This window comes from Aquarana catesbeiana, linkage group LG01, assembly GCF_042186555.1.
Source record: "Aquarana catesbeiana isolate 2022-GZ linkage group LG01, ASM4218655v1, whole genome shotgun sequence".
Classification (NCBI taxonomy): domain Eukaryota; kingdom Metazoa; phylum Chordata; class Amphibia; order Anura; family Ranidae; genus Aquarana; species Aquarana catesbeiana.
Window position 1 is genome coordinate 783,402,249 of NC_133324.1, and position 22,959 is coordinate 783,425,207.

General features: G+C 40.0%; 1 pseudogene; it reads left to right on the forward strand.

The window, feature by feature from the left end:
• The first annotated feature begins 11,841 nt into the window (after nt 1-11,841).
• LOC141127768 (large ribosomal subunit protein uL10-like) overlaps nt 11,842-22,959 on the forward strand; it is a 70,209-nt pseudogene continuing 59,091 nt past the window's right edge.

The following is a 22,959-nucleotide window of genomic DNA, read 5'->3' on the forward strand; positions in this document are numbered from 1 at the left end:
TAAATAAAGGTATGTATGCTAAATGTTGGGGTGGTGGGTTAAAAGAGTAAGTGAAGGATGTATAAAAATGTGTATTTGTTCTTTATCTTTTTATACGAATAAAAAAATTACTTAATCGAAAAAAAGAAGTGGAAAATGAGGGGTTCTGTTGAAAACAAACCACAGTCAGGTAGCTCAACTAAAATTTCAGCCACAACTGCCAGGAAAATTGTTCAGGATGCAAAAAAAAAACCTCACAAATAACTTCAGGTGAAATACAGGACTCTCTGAAAACATGTGGTGTGGATGTTTCAAGATGCAGAATAAGGAGGCACTTGAAGAAAGATGGGCTGCATGGTCGAGTCAACCAGAAGAAAGCCATTACTATGCAAATGCCACAAAGTATCCCGCTTGTAATATGCCAAACAGGGTCTGTAATTAACTATCTAAAAGTGAGACTTGCAGAGGGGGGGCAGGGGGGAGAGGGTGAGGAGGAAGGGGGCAAGCCTACAGTTTACTTGGGCTGGTTTAGAAAGGGGGGGATATATGCTAGGGGACACTTTAGGATTATAGAGGACTTGTGCTACAAGGGGGGTTGGATATGAAATCCACCCCCCCAGCACAAGTCTTCTCCCCTCCAAGGAACACACTGTGTGTTCTGTGCGATTCACATGTGACCTGGGTGCAGTGCGATTTAAGCCTGGTACACACTATTGAAAAAAAACTGACAGCTCCGGTCTGATCCACTGTACTAACCATGCAAGGTTGGTCCAGCGATCTCCCCCCACTGAGCTACTGTGTTCTGATAGGGGGATGCCCCCCTGTCAGAACACTCTGATCAGCGCTCTCTGCATTTGGCTGAGAGTGCTGATCAGGAGTCGGTTGGCTGATGGTTTTACAACATGCTCATCCAACAGAAGCCAGCCGAACAGACGACCAACATACACGGGGCCAAATGTCGGCCATTTTTTTTTTTAACTGGGCGTTGTCCCCTGAAATTCAGCCTGTGTGCATGGGGATTTAGGTTGGGAGGAGAAGGAAGGATGGGGGTGTGTGCTTGAGGGGGGATAGAATTTTTGCTGGGAGAAGAAATATGTTTTTTTTTTTGTGCTGAGAAGGGGATGGGGGGTTTGTGTTAGGAGGGGGAACTGAGTGATGTGGGGATAAGTGCTAGGATAGGGAAGAAGGGGAAATTGTGCTGGGACTGGGGAATTGGGGAGCGTGGAGGAGGACTTGTGCTGGGGAAGAGGGAAGAAGATTTGCATGGGAGGATTTGTTCTGGGAGGGGAGAGGGGATTGTGCTGAGGGTGTTAGTGTGCAAATTAGTGCTGTTTATTTTTTTGCAGGGGAGGGAGTATGATTTTTATGCTGAAAGGGAAGTGGGGGAGAGTATTTCTTGTGGGTGGAATTTTGCCTTTTCCTTACCCGTACACTTCTGTCCCCTGCATTCTGTGCAGTACACACTCCTGTCTCCTGCATTCTGTACATTACATACTCCTGTCCCCTGCATTCTGTACATTACATACTCCGGTCCCCTGCATTCTGTATATTACACACTCATGTCCCCTGCATTCTGTGCATTACACACTCCTGTCCCCTGCATTCTGTACATTACATACTCCTGTCCCCTGCATTCTGTACATTACATTCTCCTGTCCCCTGCATTCTGTACATTACACACTTAAATGTTTGGTTATATGTGTTTCCTAAAAAAGTTCATGTGGGTAATATCAGCAGTACTTGAGGCTGTTCCCAAGGAGATATAAGCTATTTCTGACATGGCTAAGAGGGTAGAGAGGAGACCCCAACTAAGTGCAGCATTAAAAAAGTAGATCTATTACGAAAACAATAGGCAACTCACTAGAAAAAAAAACAGGCATATAGCAAAGAAGAATCCACACAGGTCTCTAGTACTAAATTTCCAACTACAAGGGTATCTGCAGACACTGGCTCGGTGTGGTAGTGCTGAACTGCAAACCAGGAAGCACCCAGAACCACCCTGAAACGCAGATGGAGAGCAGAAGCTGAAGTTATATCAGCTGAGGACAGTCTGGATAGTGAGGACATGGCTACGCAGTTTCCTGCTACTTTAACAAACCATGATGGGCATCCGGAATAGCCAATATTTATAACTGAGCTACAATATGTTAAAATAGTTAGACATTTGTTTACTTAATTTTTATCCATGAAGTGCTCAGAACCACCCTGGAACTCAGATTGAGCATGGAAGTGATGTTATCTGGGGATGGTCTGGATGGTGGGGGGCTTGGCCATGTGTTTCGGAGCTTCCTGTTTATTTCTCAAAACATGATGGACATCTGCAATAGCCAATATTTATACATATATTTATACATGAGTTATGTTAAGATGATTAGGGGGGTTGGACCTGGGCCAGTGGGAGGTAGAAATTGTCCTGGCATCGTGTGAGTAAACAGTGCTCCATCTTTGATATCAGGGGGAGGAATAGTGCCCCATTGTTGGTGTCAGTGAGAGGAAAAGTATCTCCTTTCAGTGGGAGGAATAGTGCCCCATCATTGGTATCAGTGGAAGGAATAGTGTTCCATCATTGGGGTCAGCGGAAGGAATAGTGTTCTCTCGTTGGTGTCAGTGGGAGGAATAGTGCCCCATTGCTGGTGTCAGTGGGAGGAAAAGTGTTTCATAGTTGGTGTCAGTGGAAGGAATAGTGCCCCATCCTTTTTATCATTGGGAACAATTATGCCCCATCAATGGTGTCAGAGGAAGGAAAGGTTCCTCTTTGGGGTCCTTGGCAGGAATAATGCCACTTATCAGTGGGAAGATTAATGCCCCAAGGGCCAGATAAAGGCAACTAAAGGGCCACATCCAGCCCCCGGGCTGCAGTTTGGAGACCACTGCACTAGAAGAACTAAAACTGTTTTTTTATAGTCAAATGTTTGCATGGATGGAGTTCTTACCATACCAACAAAACCAGAAACATGTCAGTGGTGGTAGAATCAGTACCCTACTGATACAACCAGAAACATATTAGTAGATACAAAATCAGTAGCATACTGACACAACCAGAAACATGTTCATAGAGAAGGAAATAGCATTGTACTGCAGCAATCCTAAACATGTTCATAAAGAAGGAAATAGCATTGTACTGTAGCAATCCTAAACATGTTCATAAAGAAGGAAATAGCATTGTACTGTAGCAATCAGAAACATGTTCATACAGAAGGAAATAGCATTGTACTGCACCAATCAGAAACATGTTAGCAGAGACAGAATAAATACTCCACTGTACTGGAATACACATGCAGAGTAGGATTTCAGACTTCAGATCGAAATGCTTTTACTGTATACAGTATTTGTTCCAGATCAATGTCTCACTAGGTAGTGAAGCAAGGATGAGGGTGACACTCAAAGGAGCTTGTGCCTTTAAAACAATCAGCAGTAGTAGCCGTTTTTTAAATGTTGCTGTATAACAAAAATTACAGGGCACTCCTGACATATAACAATTCTGTTATGATTATGTACTGAAACAGAAATGCACCAATGCCTGCTATATGTACAATAAATAGAGAAAATAAACATAACACTCTTCCAGTGTCTGTCTCTCAGCTTCCTTTTTAGGACAAATATAGTTAGCAAAATTTTCACAAGTAACTTTTACACATTTTAGTTGATTGTATTGCAGGGTCAGAAAGAGTTCTCACATCAAATATTTAAGTTACAGCTCAAAAAGCCATCCAGTATAGGGGAATCACTTTATCATGTAAACAATTAAAACATCAAAAAGGTAATGCTGTAGTGTAGGGTAGTCATTAAAACTCAAATTACAGTAGGAACGTTTGACTAGTGGACTTGAATGCATTCAGCAGAATATAATACGTAGATCAGTAGTTGAAGTGTGAGTGTGAAAAACGTATGCCAGTAATCATGTTTTTTTTGTGATATTTGCAGATGGCTACCTTAATTATTTAAGAGCTCTCAGAGTTAATAGTAAACTTTGGGGTATATTTACAAAGGTTTTCTAGGGACATTGACTGCATATTTTCCAAACAGTTGCTGTCATTTCCATAGGGGTAATATTTGCCCTATTTATAAAGGACATTTGACAACACATTTGCTAATAAAAAGTAAAAAAAAAAATAAAGGAAACATTCACCAAAATGTCATAGTCAGTGGTGTTACTGTGACATTAACTCAAGTTATAATAGTGTAAATGTAACATGTTATGAATATTTGCTGAACACATTATATTTGCAAGGCTAGGATGGCAAAGCATCACTTTTTATAATGTAATAATATTAAAGGGTCCTCTGTCACTGATGCACGCTACTAATTTGCAGCTTCAGACTGAATTGACTATTTTTGGATACTTTTAAAATTAATTTTGTCTGGTTCTGAAACATGCTTTAGCTGGATTTAAACATTATATCTGGCAATGCCATCAAGCATTTTACATTGTAGTTACATAGTTACAGCAGGCAATAGACTGTTATGCAGCACATGAAAATAAAATATGGTTAAAGGGAGAACAATTCACCTTTAGCAACATTTGTAAACTACTAATCTCCCCATCCTCCATGTAATAGAGATATTTGGAAAGCTAGGGGCTACTCCTATGCCCCCGGCAAGTGAGAGAATGGACTATCTCGGTATCCAGAAAATTACAAGAGAGTAATAAAAATAGTTTACATTTTATTTATACAAAATTAGTTAAAAAAAGGACATATATACATGAATAAAAACAATGCTTGCCATAACATATGTGTTTCTCAAACTGATAATATAGTATCCTCAGGTAATCCTAGGGACACAAGATGTAAATGGTTCTTGATGTACAGTAAGTCCTCTACATGTTTCGCATAATTATATACTACCATCTGTAATAAAGACAATAGATCATGATAACCAAACAGGTAGGAATATGATTTTGAACAATGGTAATAAGGGGAAAAGGGGAAGATCATTTTGTTGCTTACCCCAGAGGAACCAGCAATCAGTGACAGCAGCAAAGGTAAGGACACCTGATGGTATTTCCCCCACAGTGGACACTGGGGTGAAACAGAAAGTGCACGTATCTATGGATCACTCAATTGCTAAAAACAGAAAATTGTTGTCTTCCATGACTAACACATAGCTGGTTTCAAAGTGTCACATCATAATGTAAGATAGACAATGTTATATCCTATTGTTGCAGACCCCTTATATGGGACTACATACTTTGGGCTCTAAAACTCCTTGTTATATTTTATATCACAACATTGGATAGTAGATTGCAGTTATACCATTTGGTATTCTGTGACACAACTCCTACAAGGTAACCACAATATAAAGTCCCCCTCTTTCCTTTTTCTCTTTTAAACAATTTTAAACAATTTAAAACCATCTGAGAGAAAAAATATTTTATATAGGTGTATTATTGTGTCATTATTCTGGACCAAATGAATACCATTCTACTATGATAGAAGCAGCAGCATACATTCTTCACCATATAAATGAGGTAAATGAAGTTCTTTACTATGGTTAAAGTAGGTCTTTGAACTACCTGATAAAGTTATGTCAATTCTTGTCTATTATACCCAAGCCTTTGGAGAAAGGAGAGGGAGGAGGGATGGTTTGAGACAAGGGGGCGCCTGTGTGAGGGGGTTCCCTGTGGCCTTGTTGGATGGTCTGGCCTCTTCTGCTCCCCCCTTCCCCTCCTCCCCTTCCTCATGTATCTTTGAACATGTGGTGGTGAGAATGGTAATGCAATGGTTGGTGGTATAAGCATCAATTAATTGTTTAAAATGTGATTGCTAATAATTGTTATCTCATTTAGATTGCATAATATATAAAGTCTGTATAGGGGGCTCCTGATGAAGAGGACAATGTCCAAGAAACACATTGAGCCATAAAGATTATTATATGCAATTAAACAAACTACATTGTCAATGTTGGCTTTTTTTATAGCTCTGTATTTTATCATGATATACAAAAAAAACTTTGTTGTGCAATAAGAGTATATACTGTCTTTTTAAACAAATATGAACCAATAAAAGTCCTAAGCCAATATCATAGCGTAATTTTGATGATAAACACATTTCTGATTTGCTTGCCCAAGTGTTTGACTCTCATATAATGCATACAGCATAATGGCTGAATAGACAAAACACAGAATAATACTCCTTTCACTATGCCAACACTTTTTACTCTTAGTTCTGATCTAAAATTTGGAAAGATCTACTGAGCTGAAAAATACAAAGATTCCCTTTTCTTTTTATGGTGCTCTGTTTATGAATCCAGCTAAATTGTTAAAATGTTTGCGAAAGTTTTTTAAAGGAGAAAGTTTTTAACTGTCTCATAAGCGAAAGGTCAAACTGAATGTCAAACAATGTCACAGAGTTGTTTCTTTGATGATCGTCCTTGCTAAATGTTTGTTCCCTGCAAGACAATCTAAAAAGTTAATTAACAACACCATGTTTTTCTTTACTCTTTTGCTCTCAAAAGAAACTACTCTATTAAGCCTTCCTTTTTTGTCCTGACACCTTCATTAGCAATAAAAAATGTCATATGAAATGCATTGTCAGAGAATGAAAGAATGACTTAAATACTCTGTTATTATTTTTGCTGCATTCATGCAGAATGACATGGCCACAGTGCTACTGTCTATTGCAACAAAAGGGTCTATTTTGTGCTAAGCACAATAGGCATTTTTTTTTGTCTTTTGAAGTTTTAATTCACAGATGTGAGCTGTTGTCAAACTGATACAATATCACTAGCCTTGGGTTTCCCAAGCAAGCCAAACAGAAATCATTGGAGTAACAGAATGGATGTAATTGTTTTCTGCTAAATAAACATGGTAAATTTTAATTGAAATCCCAGGGGAATAATTATCTGCCTGTGGCACCTTGTGTAAAACAATAAGCGTCTTTTTTATTTTCTAACATAAAAATTCCTTAAAATAATGATTTTTTTTAGGTAAAATTCTAAACTTTTGCCAAAGAGAACTACTTTTATAAACAGTAAAACAATTAGGTGGAAAGTTTTCTCTCTTACACATTATATTTTTGATAAAGCAAACGTAGATGTTATACACTGTCAAACACAAACATGATTTAAAAGATATCTAAGCATGCTTTTACAATTAATATTAGAAGGACATATGAGAATTTGAGTATTAAGCTTCAAATCAGTACCCAGACCCCATATCCTAACATACAGAACAAAAGAAGACATTTACTAGGGACTTTACTGGTACTCTGTAAGCATATACCACGGACAAATGATATATATTATATATATAAAAACAAAATATATATATAAAAACATTGTTTTTATTATAAAATATTAATCATCTATTGCTTTAAAACAGAACACTAAATACACCTCACAGCCATTACCTCATCCAATTGTCCTGCTTACAGTATCATCTAGGATAATTATTATTTACAATTATGTACTTTAGGAGGGTAAGGTTGTTGAATAAGCCCTTGATATATCACTATAGTTCTCTAGGAGCATATATTTGTGTCATGGTAACAGGCAAACATTGTGAACATACACAGAATTAAAGGAGACAACAATCCAATCATTGGTATAACCGAGTAGAGTTTCTGCCATCCTTACTTTTTCAAGGCAGAGTCCTCAATTGGTTTATCACCAGCAGAGAGGTAAAAGGTACCTAAATATATACACAATATTAACCAGTTCAGCTTTTATACCTATACGACCCCTATGGACCAGAGCAAATTTATATATATCTGCTATGGGCATGTTTATTCAGCAATAACTTTGTCATTAGTTAAGATAATAAAGTAATACATACAATACATGTGAAGTGGCTTAGACTGTTAAAATTGCACCACATTACCTTCATGTTATTTGTAGTATGAAGACAAATGTGGCTTTTTAGGTGCTACTTAGAGTCACAAACCTACCTTTGTTTAAAATAAATATTTTCTGTAGTAATATATTTCCTTAGTATTTTGCTAAAAATTGTCATAAAACCAGAGTTTTTTTTAATGCACATGTATAATCAATTTATATAATCTTACACATGTATTGTAGCAAAGCAAAATAGCTTCACACCCACACAGTACCATTACAAACCCCAAATGTTACAACACTGTTTGGTTGAGTTACCAAAACTGGAGTGTGCAAAATCTGGTGCAGCTATGCACGATAGCCACTCAGCCTCTAAGCTGATTGGTTTCTATGCAGAGCTAAACCCGATTTTGCACTCTTCAGTGTTAGCAAATCAACCCTTGTATTTATTCAATGGGTTCTAAATGACCCTATTTTGGAAGGTAGTCAACTTGTTGGAGTGTAATTAATGTTTTTCAATGTGTTATAGGCCACTTCATCAAGAAGAGGTGAAGTACAATTCTAGAAAGTTCAAATATTAACATTTAAAACGTGTGAAAATATGAAAGATATGAACCATATCTTTTAATGTATCCAGAGTTCCTCTTCAACATGAATTTGTATTTCTGATAATTCTTATTATACTTGTTTTTCTGTAAAATGTTTCTGAATTCTTTTGGTATTGCAACACAAGTGGCTGACCAGTTGACAATAAAATGTTCTGCCAATAACCTGAAACAATTCTCGGAAGATGTGATATGGAAAGATGTTGACATAGAAAGTCCCTGTCTAAAAGTCAAAATGACCTTTCCCAAATAATTATTCTTCCCTTCTGTCAAAACAAATTGTCATATTAAAATATTTTGGGTCAAAGTAACTCAGAAAGTTAGCCAAAACCTGTGTTGAAATACTTAGTAAAATGCGTACTTGTGATGTGTAACTTTGGGCTTGTGCCCGCCATAAGATTACTGTATAACCATTCTCTATAAAAGCTGTACTGCCTTGTAAACTGGATCGCTCTCCTGACTTTAGGAGAGGGGTCCTCTGTATGTACGGAGCATATTCTGAAGTAAACATACATGAGACGAATGCAGCTCTATTGGTGTTGATGTCCTTTATTTCAAGGTTCAACTTAACATTTGGTGACCCCCGATTCGTGTCTTCTTGTCCGCATCTCCACCAAAGGCTCTCCACCCTCTCCAGGACAGACAGCAGCAAAGAGGCCTCAGGTGAGAAAACTTTTATTTTCTCATGATAAATACTGTCTTTTCTGTGCGGTGTTGAGGGGCCGGTTGGGGGAGTGCAGCCACAGAAGGTAACACGTTTCCTATTTGATTTTGTCTGCATTTTGTCTCTGCATGATTACTGAGAATATTAAAGGTACCTATTATAATTTAAAGCATGCTAAAAAAATGATTATTTTAAGCGCTTGCCTTTTCTCCTTGTCTCCAGAAATGACAATATATATATATTTTGTGAAGGGATGTATAAAGTGCAGGTACCACAATTTCTAAAGAGTGAATAGAAGTTGGTGGTGGTGTTGAATTTTTTTTTTGTGTATGTTTTTTTTTTGTATATTTTTTTTGAGCGTTTGTGGTCCTAAGGCGGATAGATATTGCCTTCAGCGGATAGCCACAAATGAGGTGAATGACCTGCTGTATGTTCTCTGGAATAGGGAGTCTAGATAGGGACTAGCCTATTGCCACTCAGAAGGAGACGTCCTTCTGAGAGTAGAACGAGCGAGATATCTCAACTTATGTACTGGGCTGCTGGTACACAGCCATAAAGATAAACGGTGGAGCTCTCGGTCCCGGAGTTCCCAATTATTGTCATTTCTGAAGAGATTAATGAGAAATTGTGATAAATATGGGAAATTTGCTTGAAAAAAATGTTTTGCCTGTCATGAATACATTTGGGTTAACAAAAGATAAGGCAAAAAAGTTATTGAAAATAGCAAAAGCAACAGGGCTAAGTATTGCTAAATTACAACCAAATGCTCCTATCATCAGAATGATGGTGAGTGGAGACCCAGATGCCCTGAAACATCATGTGAAATGGTGTAAACTAACAAAAAAGGAGTATAAGAAGGACCCATCTAAATGGTGGCCGCCAGAGGGTCCCTTAATACACCTACAATTGATGCATTGTTTAATCTGCTTTTTAAAAGGTCTGATTGTGGGGGGATTGAATGTTTAGCAGCCTGGGAAGAACTATCCAGGAAGGATATAAAACCACCCCCCTATAAAATGTGCTCAGAGAAAGCTGCTTTATATGTAGAAGATGAGGATGAAATGCCCAATGCATGGGCTTCCCCTTATGACTCAATAAGAAGGGAGTTGTCAGGAGCGTCTGCACCTATGGTACAGCAAGTGGAAACTACAGGAGGGGAGTCAGCTAGTGATGATATAGGAGAGGCATCTGGTTATCAGCAGGCCACTCCAAGTTTTATGACAGAAACCCCACAGCGTAGACACATAGGTAAACTTGTTAATAAACAGCATTCCCCACATTACCGTAGGGAGGAACCATTCTATGATGTAGATGGTACAATGACATTTGAAAAAGATGGGGAACTGTGGCAGTACACTCTAGCTAGAGCAGATTAGCAAGATTTAATAAATTAAGTAAATCTGATACTAGTACTCCTCCAGCAAGGGGATCTAGAGATCATGCTTCACCTGTATTAACTAGGCAACAGGTAAAACGGTTGGGATTACTACCCCAGCGTACCCCAGAAGATAGACAAAGGACAAAAGAGTATTTTAAATCCAAATTAGAACCATTTGGACAAATGCCCTTGAGAGAGGTAGCTTTACTGGGGGAAGAAGATGGCCAGGGTAATTATACCGCAAGAATAGGAAAAGTTTATGTCCCCTGGAAACCTAATGAAACTAGGGCAATTATTGCTGATTTGCCCAACTTAGAGAAATGTCCAAAGAAATGGTATAAAAAGTTGATGTGGATAGAGAAAACGCAACAGGCTATATATATATGGATATGTGGATCTTGATTGATTGTGCTGTGCTAGAGAAGTATGTGGATATATGGAATGTATTTGCAAGATATGCGAGCATTGATGGATGTTGTTCAATAGGAAGGTGAGGATGTGTTAGATTACTGGAATAGATTCAAGGATGCTATTCAGAAGCATACTGATTGGATTCCAGATGATGAAAGTGATATGAAGCGACCAAAGTATGTGAATGTATTGGTGGGTGGAATGTTGCCTGAGTTACAGAAAGAAATAGAACTTCGTACAGTGGGATGGAGAAAGAAACCTGCCCCTGAGTTAGTTGAGATTGCTCAAATAGCTTACGAAGTGTTACAAAAAAGAAAAGACAAGGTAGAAAAGAAGGAGAAAACAAAAATGATGAATATACAACTGCCAGAGGTTAAAGAAAAAGTCCCTGAACCCAAGGGGGTACCAGTATCTACAGTGCAGGTAACACCTCAGGGTGTACCGGTAGCGGACCCCCTTACCCACCTTCGGGAGTAGTATATATCTCTAATTATGGGGCTCCACGGCAAAAGCGTGGCAATTGGAGACAAAATGAGGGACAACGCATAAACCTTAGAATTCAGTCCCGATATCAACAAATCATCCCAAATAGAGTAAGGCTCCTGACCCAGCAGCCTCGTGCCTTCCCCACTTGCTTCAATTGCGGATTGAGTGGGCATATGGCCAGGGACTGTAAGGGGCGCTAGGACAAGGTGGGATGTGGTGACAATATAGATGACCCATTTTATCAAGCTTTAGCTGTAATTGAAGTTGATTCTGTTGATGAGCCAATGGTTGAAATAAATGAAAACGGTATTGATTTGTGTGGTCTCATAGACACAGGGGCTTCACGGTCCCTTTTAAATGTCTTTGACCCCAACTTACCACTCTCCAATGAAAGGGTTTCTTTGGTTGGAGTAAGTAATAATATGATCTCGGCAAGGGTTACACAATCGGTACCGGTGACATTAGGAGAGCATTCAACAGAACACTCATTTGTATCGTCTCCACATTCCCCCTGTAATTTATTAGAACGAGATTTGCTTTCTAAAATGGGGGTAACCATTGCTTTATCTCCAGATAAAACTGTCATTGACATATTGCATAGGTTAAGAGAAAAAGCAACTGATCTGTTGTTCATGCCTTTATTAGTAACTGATATGAAGGGAGGAATCCCAGAAGAAGCCAAACAAAAAATTAACCCCTCCATATGGGTAACAGGAGCAAACACTCCTGGCCTTATGAAAGTTGCCCCTGTGCGGTTAAATAGAGACCCTACACTACCAGTACCTAGGCTACCCCAATACCCATTATCCCCTGAATCAGTTGAAGGTATTAAGCCAGTAGTAGAGGAGTTACTACAGGAGGGTGTTCTTACTCCTTGTAGGGTTTTTTTAACACTCCTATCTATCCGGTTCCCAAACCTATAAAAGCAGGAGAAAGAAGCTATCGCTAAAACTAATGAATATTGAATTTTACAGAATCTGAGAGATTAATATTATTATAATAAAATATAAATAATAATGAATGTATAACAAGTTCCCGTACCGGGAAATGCAGCACTGCATATAGAAAGTATTAAGGTATAAGTCTTAGCTGTTCAAAGTAGAAGGGAAAGATGAGCTAAGTCTAGCAGAACGAAGATGTATGTTAGAAATGCCCCAAGAGTGGGGGCTCGGGTTCAGCAGAACTTACTGTCTTGAATTTGGGACAAAATACAGAACCAGTGATTGATGTGTCAGTTAATGGTTTATCTATCCTGTGTTTAATAGATAAAGGCGATTCAAAGAGTTTGTTAAATATATGTGATGCCAATGTTGCCACTTCAAATCAGCAGGTAATTTTGGTCGGGGTAAGTAATGATGTAATTACTGCCAAAGTTACTGAACCTCTATAAGTAAGAATGAGAGGTCAGTGTCATAAATGTTCTTTTGTTTTATCGCCATACTCCCCTGGCAGTCTGCTAGACAGAGGTATAGTAATAAATATAGGCGTAACTGTAGTTTTAACTACTGAAGGAATGGGAGTAAAACATACTTGAAGTAAAGGGAGACTTTAGATTTGTTCCTTATGCCAGCAATTTATTAACCCCAAGCAGAAGGGGCTATTGTAAATATTTATAGTGACTCAGCCTATGCTGTAGGCATAGTGTATAGTTTTGCACAACTCTGGCAAGAGAAGGGTTATTTGACAGCAGCAGGAACCCCTATACAACATAAAGAGTTAATTGTTAGATTATTGGCAGTGATCCAGCTGCCTCTTAAAGTTGCAGTAATTAAATGTAAAGCACATACCAGAGCAGATAACAGTATATCGCTTGGGAATGCGTTGGCTGATAGGTATGCTAAAGATGCTATACATTCTTATGAGCCAACTACAGCGCTTCCAACATTCCTGCTCACAGATCTTCAGGTGGATCTGAACATCCTATCGGCCCTGCAGGCAAGCTCGCCTCATACATCCTCTTGGACCACAAAGGGAGCTGTTTGTGGGACAGATGGTCTATGGAGATTAAAAAACAGACTGGTTGCTCCTCCGACATTGTTTCCTTCTTTGTTTGTTTTGAGCCACGGGCCTTGCCATGTCTCGAAAGGAGGGATGTGTCAGGTGGTAGCCAGAGATTGGTGGGTTCCAGGTTTTTCTGCATATGTTGCTAAACAGGTTACTGACTGTTCTATATGTCAAATGTATAACATTGGAAAGTCAGTGCCCACTCCCATGAAGCATATTCCACATACTGAGGAGCCATTTCAAATTGTGCAAATTGACTTCTCGGATATGCCCCCTTGTGGTCAATTTAAGTATCTTTTGGTTTGCATTGATCAATTTTCGGCCTGGCCAGAGGCGTGGCCCACGTCGAAAAATGTTGCCAGAACTGTGGTAAAATGTCTGACGGGGGAATTGATCCCAAGGTTTGGTATGGGGTCAATAATTTCCTCAGATAGAGGTACACATTTTGATAATAAACTCATGGCAGAAGTAGTGAACATTTTGGGTATAAAACAACAATTGCATACTCCTTACAGACCTCAGGCTAGTGGGATGGTGGAATGCAGCAATCAAACCCTGAAGAGGTATTTTAGCCAAAATAACTGCTAATGGACAAAGCACATGGGTAGAAGCGTTACCTATAGCCTTGGCGACCATTAGGACTACCCCTAAGGAGAAACATGGACTGTCATCTTTTGACATATTATTTGGGCGACCGCCTAAAAGACTACATTCATCTCTTGTGCAGCCAGAGACAGTGACTTTAATAAATGGTCAAGATTCCACGATAGAATATGTTTGCAAATTGGCAAATGTGTTTTCTGATACTTTTTCCAGAGCCAAAGCAGGACAACCTGTGGACACGAGTGAAGGAACTCATGGACTAAAATTAGGAGATACACCCAATTAGGAGATTGGGTGTATATCAAGACCAGACTACTTTGTCCCCTAAGTGGAAAGGACCATTTCAGGTTATTCTTGTGTCTCCTACTGCAGTGAAGCTGAAAGACTATAAGTATTGGGTGCATGGTTCACACTGTAAGAAATCTGTGGTTCCAAAAGAGAATATAAGCTGGTCTGCTACTGGCAAGAATTGTTCTGTACCTTTACCTTCCAGGTCTCCTCCACTGACTCGTGCGCGAGCAAGAAAACTGCAGAATGAATCTCCTAGGGCCTAAGATGAATGTGAAGCTCTGGAGTGTTATCCTCTGCGGTGGAGTGGTGGTATGGATTACAGTCATGGCATATGAATACAAGAAAGAAAAGGGTAAGATACAAGACACTTTTCTTTTTAATGCTACTGTAATGGAAGAAATGTCACAACGTGAACTGGTTTCAGATGCTGATCTGAGAGCACGGAGAGAAGCTGCACATGAATATCATGCCAAGCTGGCAGAGCCTTTCCATAACTCTTTTGTAGCTATGCACCTGCAAGCTGCCAAGAAACTGAATATCACTAATTGCTGGATATGCACACCTATTTCTCATAAGACTATACCTTTGTTAGGAATACCTAGCACTTTAGCTGAAATAGAGGACAATGCACATTTTGGTGATGTTAGTAGAACAATGATTGACAGAGTCATTTCACTCCTACTATTCACAAATGCTCCATTGAGAAAACCAGCTGTCTGCATTAACTTTACTCAAACCTATACACCTAAATTGCTTTCCCAGGGTTACCAGGATACTACCCGACTGATTGGGAACTCCAACTGCATGGATAATGCCAATATTAAGTACTGGTTTGATGGTAAGGATGTTGTGTGGAGTACTGACAGATATCAGGAATTACATGATTACACACATCGTCAACATTCCCGGCAAAATAATATGAAGTTATTGATGTGCCTACAAGGATATAATTTCAATAAAGCTTGTGCTGCCCCACCAGGTTATTACTTCATATGTGGAAAGAAAGCATATATTTGAATTCTAATGGGGTTTGTTACTTTGGTAGAGTCATACCTGCTACGTTGTATATGGAGGATAATGACTTTCAGGAAACACAACTCCACAAAATACCTGTACACTTTCTTAAAAAAGACTTTGTGCACCTTGTTAAAAGGGATCTCACTGATCAGTCAGCTTCAGGAGAAGATGAAACCCCAGGAGGATAAGAAGAAGAAGAAGACTCTGAAATTAATGTGAAAAATTACAATTCTCCTGATAGGCCTACATTTTATCCTAAGTCAGATGATAACTTCATAAATGTTGAATCACTTGACAGAGAGATTAAACCATTGTTTTCTATTCCTTGAGTAAATAGATGTTGTATTAAAAAGGCTTTCAGTTTCATCATTGATTTGGCAGACCTGATGGATAACATTACTGCCTTGTATGATAGAAACTTTATAGCCCATGCTATAAAATTGAAGATGATCAAAAAAGAGGTTTTGCAGCACCGGCTGGTGCTGGATTATCTCACGGCCAGTCAAGGAGGAATATGCACCATAGAGGGAACTACTTGTTGTAACTACATTGGAAATGATACTAAGACTGAAGATGCCATCATTTCACATGTAGAAAAGGTACAACAAATGAAGGTTAAATTTCGCAAAGAACATACCGAAACTGCTTGGGTGGAAGGTAGCTGGGAAAGCTGGCTTTCCTGGCTCAATCCTCTCAACTGGTTTTCTGGTATTGCATGATGGTTTTCTGGAATTTTACATGGTATTCTATATATTGTAGGAATTATAGTCCTCATAATCCTAATAGTTAAATGAGCACCTATGTTATGCAAATGTTGTTTGAAAATAATCACACGTGCTGGTACTAATATTGGTTCTTCTGAGCCCTTAAGGTCTCGAGTCAGAACTGCTCATGAGATGGTGGTTCGTATACCTGGAGATCAACCTAAAGACACAGAAGAAGCTTAAAAGGGATACCGAAAGAATTCTAAACACAGGAGGGGCTGTGAAGATATGAAATATATGAACCATATCTTTTAATGTATCCAGAGTTCCTCTTCAACATGAATTTGTATTTCTGATAATTCTTATTATACTTGTTTTTCTGTAAAATGTTTCTGAATTCTTTTGGTATTGCAACACAAGTGGCTGACCAGTTGACAATAAAATGTTCTGTCAATAACCTGAAACAATTCTCGGAAGATGTGATATGGAAAGATGTTGACATAGAAAGTCCCTGTCTAAAAGTCAAAATGACCTTTTCCAAATAATTATTTTTCCCTTCTGTCAAAACGACTTGTCATATTAAAATATTTTGGGTTAAAGTAACTCAGAAAGTTAGCCAAAACCTGTGTTGAAATACTTAGTAAAATGCGTACTTGTGATGTGTAACTTTGGGCTTGTGCCCGCCATAAGATTACTGTATAACCATTTTCTTTAAAAGCTGTACTGCCTTGTAAACTGGATCGCTCTCCTGACTTAAGGAGAGGGGTCCTCTGTATGTATGGAGCATATTCTGAAGTAAACATACATGAGACAAATGCAGCTCTATTGGCGTTGATGTCCTTTATTTCAAGGTTCAACTTAACAAACATAACTCCACTTTTGTTGAGAAAAACAAAATCCCATCTGGGTGATCTATGTGCATTGCAAGGATTTTAACAAACTTTGTTGCAGATTCCTACCTTTTGTTATTCTGAAGTAATCCCTATATGTTCCTCTGTGGCTCTGTGGTGAGTGGGTCTAATGGGAGGGGTTTCATAATTATCTATCAAGCGTGCACCTGCAGGGCACTAATTAGGAAATCTGCTGGGCCTGCATCCCTTTAGATGTGTTTCTACAGGGAGTATCTCACCAAAAATGATATTTTTGTTGCAGGGGATGCCTGAAATCTGACTTGTATCTTAGGCAGACTTCTGGGAAAATTGGTGAGCCAATCACACAAACAGGAAATTATGTTTCTGCGGAGTAGTCAGTACACACTCTGTGTATAGAACAACTCCAAGTAGCCATATTGAAATGCATTCTCAGAAAATTACAGTGGCTGCAGATTGAAAAGCGAAGGTAATTTTTAATAACATTCAATAACAATATGACTTGAGTCACAATTGTATACGCTATATTATTTTTTCTTTATTTGTTATTTTTTTCCCCACGAAAGTGGAGTTACTCTTACATGTATGCACAAATAATATCTCTGACCTGGTTTTCTAAGTTACACAGTACTTACATGTGTATATAGATGGAATATGCCCAGATAGTGTGTCTAAGCTCCAAATAGTGCAACCCGATAGTTACAGCAAATGATACAAATCATCACTCCCAGTCCCCGGATAGGGTACTAGAGAGAGACCAAAGACTGAAGAACCCAATGGGAATAATTATGGATCTGAAGGATAAAGAAGGAACTTGATATACAGGCATACCCCACTTGTATATAGTATTGTCTCTTAGGGGTTGATTTACTAAAATTGGCGAATGCAAAATCTGATGCAGCTCTGCATCGAAGGTTGTTGTTAATAGATTGTGTAAATAAGACCGCGTCCATCTATATCTATATTTAAGACAGGATATATGTATATATACATGTATATATGTATATTATTCTCACCTTTTATAGTACATGTGTCTGCTGCAACATGCAACAGAATGTACCATAAAAAAAACTATTGGCAAGTCTCAAGATGCAATCTCTAGTTCTGTGACTCTAATTAGCACCTGAAAAAAGTCACAACTGTCTTCACCCTTTTCACTAAAAGATATATATATATATATATATATATATATATATATATATATGTATATATATATATATATATATATATATATAGTGCTCAACTCATAGCATTTCCAACATCAGAGCTATCATTCCTGTCACCCAAAAGTTATATTTATAAATATGTCTCAGATATTATTTGGGTTAATGAGACTTCTTGGACCATAAGTGAAAGCTTTAACACAATAACAAAGATTTATTGGTAAATAGTAAGGAGGCCTAAGCTAATACATACACAGCAATCTATCTATTGCACAGGAAAAGGAACAATCGTAGGTTAACTGAAGGAATACAGAGCATAATACTCAAAACCTACATAGAAACAATGAGAGGGATAAGACATTAGACAAACATTTAGATACAAGTTCCAGGGAGATATTCCATAGTTACCATGCTACTGCACACATGAGGACTCCATTCTGGTGACTGCCCTTCCAGAGCGAGTGTTCTCTTCCCTCCCATCAAGTCTATATCAGTATAGGTCGGTGCCTCATTGGTTGGCATGGCGTGGCTGTATTACACAAAAAACATTGATACCATTCTAAATTAAATATATTCATAATTACAATATTATACAGCTGTAATGGAGATTTCACATAAACTCATAAGGCAACAATTCCCCAGATTCTGTGATTCTGTGATTCTGAAGCAGCTAATCAAGCAGCATCTATGCTTGATTAGCTGAGTGGAGGCCAGGAGAAACATTAGGATCTATTAGAACCCTGATGTCTCCATAAAGAACACTTGTCATGTATGAAATGCTAACACATACAGGGCTTGTTAGTTCCCTTGTGATAGAAATAAATCGAAATTAAAAAAAAAAAAAAAAAAAAAGTTTAAAAAGTAAAATTATAATCAAAATTTATTTATAAATAAAAATAAACCAACCCCATCACCCTACCCATACTTAATACACATATAGGATGCACACGTGTATGTACAGTACGATTGCACCACACGTGTGAGGTATTGCAACAAACATTGGAGTGTTAGGAATAATTCTAGGGTCATCATTTATGGTTAACTCTAAACTGATGATCTTTAAAGGCTTTTAAAGCCTCACCTATGGAAAATCTGGGGCACCTTAGTTTTTCACAATATCACAGGTGAATACAATTTCAGGACTTGACATGTTTGTTAGCTATTTACTCAGGTTGGTAAAAACAGTGGGTATTATTTTCTGTTTGCTTGCATTAAAAATTAATTTAATTTAATTTTAGCATATTGTTTTCTGAAAATATGCATTTGATAAATAGTTGTACAAATATTGTGTGATATAAAAAATTGTAACAACAATCTTTTTATTCTACAAAGCCATGGCCGTCTGAAAATATATTATGTTAGGGGGGTGTGGCGACTGCGACCCAAGATGGGCGCTCCTTGAAAGAGCTCTGCTTCACCCTGCCCCGCTGCTGGGATCTCCCACCACTAAGGGCCTCCTCGACACTGCCAGCAGTAAGCTACCCCACCGCTAGACATCCCTCACCCCAACACAATGTCCCGCAAGTGCAAAGACAGGGCACAGCTGCAGAAAGTCACTACTTTCTTTAAGACTGCCTGCCGCGGTCCACTGCAAAATGGCGCAGGCCATGGACCACAGCATAATGGTGCCAGCTGCAGCGCCCAGAGGCCACAACAAAATGGTGGCCCAAGCAGCAGCTGTAGCCACAATTAATAAGAGCCACAGATCTCCCTTGGCACAATCACCAGCCACCTCGGGGTCCTCTACCCCCCCCTACAAGGAACCCAGTAAAGTCCAAGCCGTGAATGGCAGCAGTGGCTCCAGATATGCTGGAGCAGCTCAAGTGGAGGTGAGTGACCACAGTGACTCTATGGAGGACTCTGTTCCCCACACAGACTCCATAGCCGACTTTCCCACCACCAACACGCCTATCCTTGACTTCACAATGAAAGAAATGTTGGTGTCACTGCAGTCCTTGCAGTTTACGAGCTGACATAACCTCTTCCCTACGGAGAGTTAGGGCTGAAGTGGATGATTTCGGTGAATGGATGGATTATGTAGAGACAAAAATGGAAGAAAATATATTATGTTCAAAATGCAAAAAATAAATAAAAAAATTGATCTAGAAGGGAACTAGTAAATCCTTAGAAAAATAGTATTAAACAAACAAAATAAAAAGTAGTTAAGGGGAGAGGGGAAGAAGGAGTTCATTAGGGCTGAATAGGGTAAGCTAAAGGATAATAAGATGTATTTAATTCATGACAAAACCATGATACCTGGCATTTTTGTTTTAGATTTAGCTTTCATTTTCTGCATGGGGCAATATGTGTTTTTGCTTCTTTGTTTGGGGTGCCTTTAAAAATTAATGGCGCAAAAAGTGCGACTAGTCCATTTTTAGGTGTATAAAAGTGACCATACACTATACAATCTGGTTGTACAATTTCTGTGAAATCTCCTTTACATTTACCAAAACTATATAATAAGAGGATAAACCTATCTATCTAATCACTCTGTATCCAGTGAGGCAGGCCCTTGTACTACATAGTTAATGGTAGATCTAAAGGTGATTGTACAATCAGATTGTATAGTGTATGATGAGCTTTACCGACTTCCAGGGACACACGTCTCCTGTTTTCAATACTACAACTCTGCTCTGCATAAGCTGGTATGTGATAGCTCAGCTCCTGTACATTCTTCCAAATGAGCGATCAATGAAAGAAGAAAGTAAGGTACAAGGAAACCCTGGCTGTGTATTTAGTGAGAATGATGTTCATTGACATTGACTGTATGTGAGTACAGATGTGGGTGGGCGCAATCTCCTGGAGGATGGGGGCAGGTACAGGGTGTGTGCTAATGAGGTCAGCTGGTAAATTGCTTCCGAAGTCTTAATAGTTTTCCCAACCTAGGGGATGGGTAGCAGGAAGTAACCTGGAACAAACTGGAGGCTGAGGTGAGGCCTGCCCTAGAACATAGAGAATTTTTTTCTTTTCTGCAACAGGGGTACATTAATGGTATATTGGTACATAGGGATTCTGGAATTTAGAAAAAAAGGTGAACTTATCCTTTAAAGATGCCATGCTAATTATTATTCATTCAGTGACATTGGAACAATTTTTCTTACCACTTACTGTACATTATAAGGCAGACAAGGTTGTTTTAGTTCCAAACTGATACTGGATATATCAACAGCTGGCACAATGAAATATCCATAATGACACACAGACAAAAAAATGCAGATGTCTCACTATTGTCTACTCTATCCAAAATGGTTTTAGATATATTTTAAAGCGGTGTTCCACCCGCACAGTCCCATCGTGCCCTGGGACTGTGACATAATAAGGGGCGGGGTTACCTGGTGACATCACCCGGTGACCCTGCCCCATGCCTATATAAGTCTTTGCACATGGCATTACAGCGGGAGAGAGCGTCGTGTCAACATCGGAAGAAGAGAAGAGGGAACAAGACAACGGAGAAGACCGGGTCACCGCTAGCAAAAGAGCGGCAAAAGAGCAGAAGATAGCGGAGGAGCCTGGCAGAAGAACCGGAGACCTGGAAAAAAGGCCGAAGACCTGGAGAAGAGGCCAGAGAGCAGGAGAAGAACCGGACACCGGGAGAAGAGGCCGGAGAGAGCGGAGAAGTCAGAAGAGACCCCCGAAGTCTTACTTTAAAAACCTGTCTAGTGTGTTTTTTTATTGACACTTTTTTCCCCCAGGTGAATGGGTAGGGGAACGATGTACCCCATACTGATTCACATAGGGTGGGGGGTCGGGATCCAGGGGCCCCCTTATTAAAGGGAGCTCCCGGATTCTGATAAGCCCTCCGCCCGCAGACCCCGAAAACCCTGGCCCTTGTCCTCATCAACATGGGGACAAGGTGCTTTGGGGTGTGGAGGCCGCAGGGCACCCCCTTCCCCAAAGCACACACTCCCCATGTTGAGGGTATGCAGCCTGGTATGGTTCAGGAGGAGGGGCGCTCGCTCGTCCCCACACCCCTTCCTGACCGGCTGGGCTGTGTGCTCGGATAAGGGTCTGGTATGGATTTTGGGGGGACCCCCACACCCTTTTTTCGGCGTAGGGGGTTCTCCTTAACCACTTAACAACCGGCCCATAGCCGAATGACGGCTGCAGGGCGGTTGCTTAACTCTGGGAGGACGTCATATTACGTCCTCTCAGAATTCCCCTCTCGCGCGCCCCCTGGGGCGCGCACCCGAACACATCCGTGACCGCCGGGTCCTCAGGACCCGGCGCATCACGGATCCCGGTAAATGGCCGCTGATCGCGGCCATTTACCATGTGATCGCGCCGTCAAATGACGGCGCGATCACATGTAAACAGACCGGCGGCGTCTGATGACGCCGGTTACTCTCCTCCCCTTCTGTGTACCGATCGGTACACTGTGGAGGAGAGGGGGATGGATGGATGGCTGCAGCGCTGTGGGCTGGTTGTGTAGTGCCCACAGCGCTGCACAGAGACATCCAACCATCCATCCATCCATGCTCAGCCATCCCCACTACTCTGCAATACTCTGCTATGCCCCACCTTACTCTGCAATACCCCAATATTACTCTGCAATACCCCCACATTGCTCTGCAATACCCCCACATTGCTCTGCAATACCCCCACATTACTCTGCAATACCCCACAATACTCTGCAATACCCCGCAATACTCTGCAATACCCCGCAATACTCTGCAATACCCCGCAGTACTCTGCAATACCCCGCAATACTCTGCAATACCCCGCAATACTCTGCAATACTCTGCAATACCCCGCAGTACTCTGCAATACCCCGCAGTACTCTGCAATACCCCGCAATACTCTGCAATACCCTGCAATACTCTGCAATACCCCGCAGTACACTGCAATACCCCGCAATACTCCGCAATACCCCGCAATACTCTGCAATACCCCGCAATACTCTGCAATACCCCGCAATACTCTGCAATACCCCGCAATACTCTGCAATACCCTGCAGTACTCTGCAATACCCCCCATACTCTGCAATACCCCCATACTCTGCAATACCCCCCATA